The following is a 7500-nucleotide window of genomic DNA, read 5'->3' as shown; positions in this document are numbered from 1 at the left end:
ACTTTGTATGTGGAATCTGCATTTGTGAATCTCCTTTTTGCTTTTATATCGATGACGTAATTTTGAGACATTCCTACTGCACACCAAGATCCACAAATAAATACCACTAGATTTGAATGCCAAGACACCCTCCACTGAACAACCAGCAGATGGCAGTGTTTTACAACATGTCTGTTATCAACTGATAGCAACTGAATCTTTCCGACGCTGTTTTCCCTAGTTCAGTTCAGTCAAGTGGTCTATGACTAGCAGGATTAACGACATGGAAGACACTGGATTAAATGGATAGGTAAGTAATAACAACTAGCCAGAACGATTTATTATCGGTTTCGATGTGTAGTGCCGTTTTTAATTTCATAGACTGTATAGGTCCTAAATAAGTCCATTTAGTAAGCGTACAGCTGCTAACAGCTGCTAACGTTAACAGCTAGCTAAACAGCTGGTGCCTGTTCAGCTTTGTTGGTGCCTGCACAAAACACATTAAGTTAAGATTTCCCTTAAAATCCGATTTAGGGCCCCTAAATAAAATGTAGTTTTCCCTAAAGTTATTGTGTCTTGCAACTCAAGTGACAGGCTGTGTTCGTGTTCGCTGTTTTACAGATGTTGCAGATCTTACGTTACAGATGTTAACATAGCTTCTAGGTTAACATAACATGAGAGCCAGCTCAGCTGAGATCGCTATCTGACAGACTGCCATTAATGTCAATATTGCTAAATGGACTTATTTATACAGTCTATGAAATTAAAAACGGCACTACACATCGAAACCGATAATAAATCGTTCTGGCTAGTTGTTATTACTTACCCATCCATTTAATCCAGTGTCTTCCATGTCGTTAATCCTGCTAGTCATAGACCACTTGACTGAACTGAACTAGGGAAAACAGCGTCGGAAAGATTCAGTTGCTATCAGTTGATAACGGACATGTTGTACAACACTGCCATCTGCTGGTTGTTCAGTGGAGGGTGTCTTCGCATTCAAATCTAGTGGTGTTTATTTGTGGATTTTGGTGTGCAGTAGGAATGTCTCAAAATTACGTCATCGACATAAAAGCAAAAAGGAGATTCACAAATGCAGATTCCACATACAAAGTCAAGCATATTTATTTTCAAATCTCAAAATATATTTACAAAGACACGTTTATTTATATAAATTTGTTTATTTATTTGTATGTCACATTTTTATATCTGTATTTTGTATTTGGATATTTATAAATGTATGTATATGTATATATATCCTTTATATATATTTAAATCATTTTGAGACAATCCTCACTCCATACACACACACACACACACACACACACACACACATACAGACACACACACACACACACACACACAGAGTTAAAAATTGACACTTCATTCACGATCAAGGTGATTCACGCGGCTGGGTGAAATGTAAGTACAACTGCAGCCGCTTGGGGGCAGCACAGTCCGCTGTGGCGTTCTGCGGTCGAACCGGACGGAGCGTTCGACAGCAAGGGCTGTGATTGGCCGAGTTTTCAGTGTGTTTCTCTGTGTTTTTAGCAGCCCCTGCAACATGCTAGTCCACTGTAGCCTATAAGCTTTGTACATACTGTAATGTTAAACATAGTTTTGGATTCAGTGGCAAGATTTCTTGATTGTACAGTGCCTGTCTCTCAGTAATGTTTAAAAATGAGAGCTTCGTCAGCTGGCAGTAGGCTACTTTGTCGGCAGTCATGAGAAGTTCGCTTGCTAACATAACATAAATATGCTGCCCAGAAACCTCGTGAATAGTTCTGATTGTTTTACTACACTAACGAGGTAGAAATATAGCCTTTGCCTACAGCATATCCTTAACAGTAATGTTAACAAAATGACAGCATTCATTTGACAAAGGAAAACGAATTCGGTCACTCAAGACTGTGCCACAGCAACCAGTGTAGGCTACAGTCCTACCCAATAGGCCTACTCGAAGCAGATAGCGTTGTCTGACGGTCGAGTGGGTTAATGCACGTATGTCCAGAACATACGTGCATTGTCTGCAACTTTCAGGCAGTTCTGAGTTCGAATCTAGGCAGGAGCAGAGCCATATAAAGGGCTAGGCCTATTGTTATCATTTTTTGCAAGGTGTTGCTCCTGGCAAGACTTGTTTATAAGACGTTTGGTGATTAATTGATAGCTGTTTTTGTGACACGTTAAACGTTCTTTATAATGAGCGCATACGGGGAGTAAAACGACTTGTTGCCGTTTTGAGACATAAGCTACGTTAAGCTTTTTCACGTCAAGGTGGTATAAAGCAAGAACACATAGGCTACTACTGGCCAAATCCTCTCCAATTGTTAGAATTGGACTCTGGGCGTTTGGGAACAGCTGAGGGAGGAGGCTACTTGAAACTGTGAGTTTCGGTCGGTGTGAGCGAGCGGACTTTCAGTTGACAGTAATTAACACCCTTTTGAACAATCTAAGCTGTGCGAACGTCAGAGGGCGGTCTACGCTGATGCATCATTAGTGAGACAGGAGGACAGCTGCATGCAATTCCTAGCAGAATAAAAATAGTGGCTGCTGCTGAAGCGGCAGCCCTCGTTTCAGCCAGCCTCGTTGAAGACGGACACGGTCAAGACAAGCAAGTTTACCTGTGCAAGTTCACCGCGCACAGGCACCGACAAAGGCAAAATGTGCCGTTCCACCATATCTGTTATCACCGGCCATTGCCGATGCCAAAAGGGGCAGAAATGTCAAAGGGGCAGAAATCCCCTTCACCTCCAGGAACTTAAACGGTCCTCACCGACAGAAACCTCCTTCTCCATGGGCTTGTGGAACTGTCAATCCGCAGTCCACAAAACCGACTTCATAGCTGGCTATGCCAACCACCTTTCTTTGGAACTCCTTGCTCTCACTGAGACTTGGATCAAACCAGAGAACACTGCCACCCCGGCTGCACTCTCCACTAACCTTACACTATCCCACACCCCTCGCCTATCTGGACGAGGAGGCGGGACGGGCCTGCTGATCTCCAACAAATGGAAATTCACCCCGCTACTGCCTTCAAACAAATATGTCTCATTCGAATTCCATGCCATCACAGCGATCGCCCCAGCAAAACTCTACGTGCTGGTCATCTACCGCCCTCCAGGCCAACTAGGCGACTTTATTGACGAACTTGACACTCTGCTATCCTCCATCCCTGAGCATGACTGTCCGCTTCTTGTTCTCGGTGATATGAACATCCACTTAGATGCCCCAGGCTCAGCGGACTTTTGGCCCTGGTCCACTCCTTTGACCTCGAACTGGTTCAAAGCCCACCGACTCACAAAGCTGGCAAAGAGCTTGACTTGATCTTCACTCGGAACTGCAGCACAGACACCCTCATGGTGACGCCTCTCCATCTTTCTGACCACTTCTTCATCCAGTTCAACGTCCGGCTCCTCAGCCGATGGTCACGTTCGCCCCGCAACATCCGAACCTGTCTCCAACGCACTTCTCCTCTGTGGTTTGCCTCCGGTCTACCTCCACTCAACACCTTCTCCTCTCTGGAGGTTAATGAAGCCACTGACTCGGCTCTGCTCCACACTGACCTCGTGTCTAGACGAGCTGTGCCCTCTTACCACAAGGCCAGCTCGATCCAAACATTCTCATCCATGGCTAAATGATACCCTCCGATCGCAGGCGCACCAAACTCAGAGCCGCCGGAGAGGAAATGGCACAAATCCAAACTAGCTGACGACCTCAAAACTACCAGACACTCCTGACCTCCTTCTCAGCCAGCATCACTGCTGCTAAGACTGCTTTCTACCATGACAAAATCAACAGCTACAGACACTTTCGAAAACTTTTCTCAACCTTCAAATCGCTACTCAACCCTCAGCTGCCTCCTCCTCCATCCAGCCTTACTGCAGATACCCTCGCCTCATACAAACAAAGTGGCGGCAATCAGCAGTCAATTCTCTACATGCCCACTCAACGCATCTGACTCAGATACTGCACTCCTACAACCTCTAGGGACTGCTGGAACATCTTTTTCAGCATTCACGCCTCTCTCCGAGAGTGAAGTGTCCAGACTCCTGACATGCAGCCGTCCTACCACATGCTCGCTGGACCCTATACCTACGAGCCTACTTCAGTCCATCAGCCCGACCATCGCTCCAGCTATCACACATGTGATCAATGCCTCGCTAACCTCCGGCACATTTCCAACAGCGTTCAAAATGGCCCGGGTAACACCGTTACTTAAGAAAGCTTCTCTCAACCCTGCTCAAGTCGAGAACTACCGCCCTGTCTCACTACTGCCTTTCCTATCCAAAGGCATTGAACGAGCAGTCTCCAAACAGGTCTCTGACTTCCTTTCACAGAACAACCTTCTGGATCCAAATCAGTCTGGGTTCAAAAGCGGCCACTCTACCGAAACGGCTCTGCTGTCTGTAACAGAAGCCTTAAAAGAAGCCAGGGCGACTGCCCGGTCATCAGTACTCATTCTGCTTGACTTATCGGCTGCCTTTGACATGGTTAATCACCGTATCCTTCTCTCTATACTCGCTGACATGGGAATCTCGGTTCTGCTCTCTCCTGGTTTGAATCCTACCTCACAGGGCGCTTCGTTTAGCGTTATCATGGCTTGGTCAGCTATCCGCACCTCACCATCTCACCACAGGGGTCCCCAGGGCTCAGTGCTGGGCCCCTCCCTCTTTGCTATCTACACCACCTCCTTGGGACAGATTATCCGTTCGCCGCGGCTTCTCATACCACTGCTATGCAGGCGACACACAGCTCTATCTGTCCTTTCCACCTGATTTGACCCCCTGGTTTCAGCACGGATCTCGGATTGCCTTTCAGACATAGCTACATGGATGAAGGCACACCACCTCCAGCTGAACCTCTCAAAGACTGAACTGCTGGTCATCCCAGCTAAACCTACCATACACCACGACATCAACATCAAATTTGACTCCCTGTCTGTTTCACCGACCAGGACTGCAAGAAATCTAGGAGTTGTTCTTGACAACCAACTAAACTTCTCAGATCATGTTGCCTCAGTTAAGCCCGGTCATGCCGTTTACTCTACAACATACAGGAAAATCAGGACTTACTTGACTCAAGATGCTACCCAACTTCTGGTTCAGGCAATAGTCATCTCCGCACTTCGACTACTGCAATGCCCTCCTGACAGGTCTCCCAGCCTGCGCGAGTGAAACCACTTCAGATGATCCAGAACGCTGGGCGGGCGCCTGGTCTACAACCAACCCAAAAGGGCACATGTTACCCGCTGCTCATCCAGCTACACTGGCTACCTATGGCGGCCCAAGATCAAATTCAAGTCTCTAACGCTTGCCTACAAAGTAGTCTCGGTTCTGCTCCCACCTACTTGAATGCCCTCATACAGACTTACACTACCTCCAGACCGCTGCGCTCCTCTGATCCGAACGGCGTCCTAGCTCTACCACCCGATGCGCTCAAGCCAATCCAAACTTTTCTCATCTGTTGTTCCTCGTTGGTGGAACACACTGCCAGTTCCTACAAGGGCAGGGACATCCTTTTCCACTTTCAAAAAAACCTGAAGACCCAGCTCTTTAGAGAACATCTACTCTCATAGCAACACTTACAACAAGTCTTACTGATCCTAGCACTCACCAGCCGTTTTAAACTGACAAGTAACTGTTAAAAACAGCACTCACCGACGCACTTATTCTTACTGTACTCTAATGTTTTCTTAAACTGTCCTAAAATTGTGAGAATTGTTCCAAAACTTACTGTTTACCATGTTGTTAGTCGCTTTGGTTAAAAAGCGTCAGCCAAATGTAATGTAATGTAATGTAATGTAATTTGTTGTTACATTAGCTTCAGAAACAGAAAGCTGCAGGGGAGCAGCGGGGCACAAAGTAATGCGGGGTTAAATGTAACATGGACTTTTTTCCTAGTTGCAGATGGTTGATCGGGACATATTGGTCAATAACAAGTGTTGCTTGTTAAAACATGTGACTAGTGAAACTCAAATGATTTTAGAAATATTTAGCCAAAGCCAAAAAGTGTTACTTTGTGCCCCATGCTCCCCCACTGCTTGTGAAAGAAGGGGGTGGGGGAGGGGGGCTTAACATGAAAAAGCTTAATGTCCCAAAACGGCAACGAGTCGTTTTAGGCTACTCCCCGCAGGCCTTCATAATGGTAGGCTACAGGAAGTGGGGGGAGGGTATGGGATGACCAGAGCCGTCTTCGCTGTGCTATTCAGAAAGCATCTTCTATCGTCTTTCCAGGCGCACACAGCTCGTTACCATATAGCCTATCGAGTGCCTTAACAGATAGGCTCTGCTCTTGGGTTTGGCCCAAGTTTGGGTTTGGCAAGCAACTCAATCCCCTTGTTGCTTGCAGTTTGTTAAATAAAGCGAAGCAGATTACATTATTTATTTCTGGGCTACTGTCAATGTCCTGTACAGGTCAATGTTCAACAATTGCTGGTGTAAGCCTACAGGCTATTTTAATCAATTAGGAACTGTTCATTATTTATTTAAGGGGCTACCAGAGGAGTTTTGGGAGCGTTAGTCAAAAAAGACGTGACCCTCCCTCGCCAGCAAGAAATTTTTCTATGACCCTCCAAAGTGATTGAGAAAAAACGCATGACCCTCCCCAGTCCCAACAATTTATTGATGCCTTAGGCTACTGGGTCAATTTGGGAGCTTGCATGCTACGACTCCTTCCTTGAAATGCCTTGAAAAGGCTGTCGTTTGCACAATTTCACAAATAATCACCGGGACCGAAACAAACCTGTCAACTTTTTCGGGTTTATCGCGTATTTTTAACTTTTTTTTCCTCGCTGTCTTAGGAGGAGCTGCAGGGCCGTCGCAAGGGGTCGCGAGGCCCTGTCTTGAACTTGACAGATGCAAGGCCCTTTTCACTTCGTGCATGAAATCATCGCGATAGCTTACTTTACACATAGCCAAGGCTACCGTCGGTGTATTTTAATAGTAGCCTAGTCTAATAAGCTACACCAGCTTGCCTTTAAGAGGGGAAATTGTATAGCCTATAACATTAGCTGAGTCACATATTTGGCCATATGGTGTTTATCATAGGCTACATCACGAAACCAAATAGTGTAACAAAGGCGAACACTAACAGGAGGAATTAATTGGGCATGAATCATTGTGCTGAGCGGTATTTGTCAATGAGCAGAAACACACCACGACATTCAAACTATTGATAAGATGTACTGGTCTGTAGGCTAACATTGGACAAATAAATGACACTGACTCGCTATATCCTGACTCAGGAAAAAAAAACATTTTCTTGCTTTGCATAAACTCAGCAATGAAATCATAGGCCAGTTTGCAGGTAGCCTAACGTCTTTTCAATTCATAGAAGGGAGAGCCCAGTCTCTCCTGTGACATGGAGGTGCGCAAATAGTTTTTAATAGCCTGTTCAACTTCGAAAAGCTTCGTTCACCCGATGCCAGTCAATGATCGCAATTTCAAAGTTCGGGAAGCTTTGTTCAATCTTTTTAAGTTTTAAGTGCAGTAGGCCCCTATCTGCCCCTTTGGAATTATATCT

At 45.7% G+C, this 7500-nt stretch overlaps 1 protein-coding gene across 1 annotated transcript in view; it reads right to left on the bottom strand.

The window, feature by feature from the left end:
* LOC125297244 (NACHT, LRR and PYD domains-containing protein 3-like) overlaps positions 1 to 7500 on the bottom strand; it is a 313314-nt gene that overhangs the window by 25898 nt on the left and 279916 nt on the right.

Source organism: Alosa alosa, chromosome 7 (assembly GCF_017589495.1).
Source record: "Alosa alosa isolate M-15738 ecotype Scorff River chromosome 7, AALO_Geno_1.1, whole genome shotgun sequence".
Lineage (NCBI taxonomy): Eukaryota > Metazoa > Chordata > Actinopteri > Clupeiformes > Clupeidae > Alosa > Alosa alosa.
Note: the sequence above shows the minus strand (reverse complement) of the source record. Positions and strands in the feature narration are given on the sequence as shown.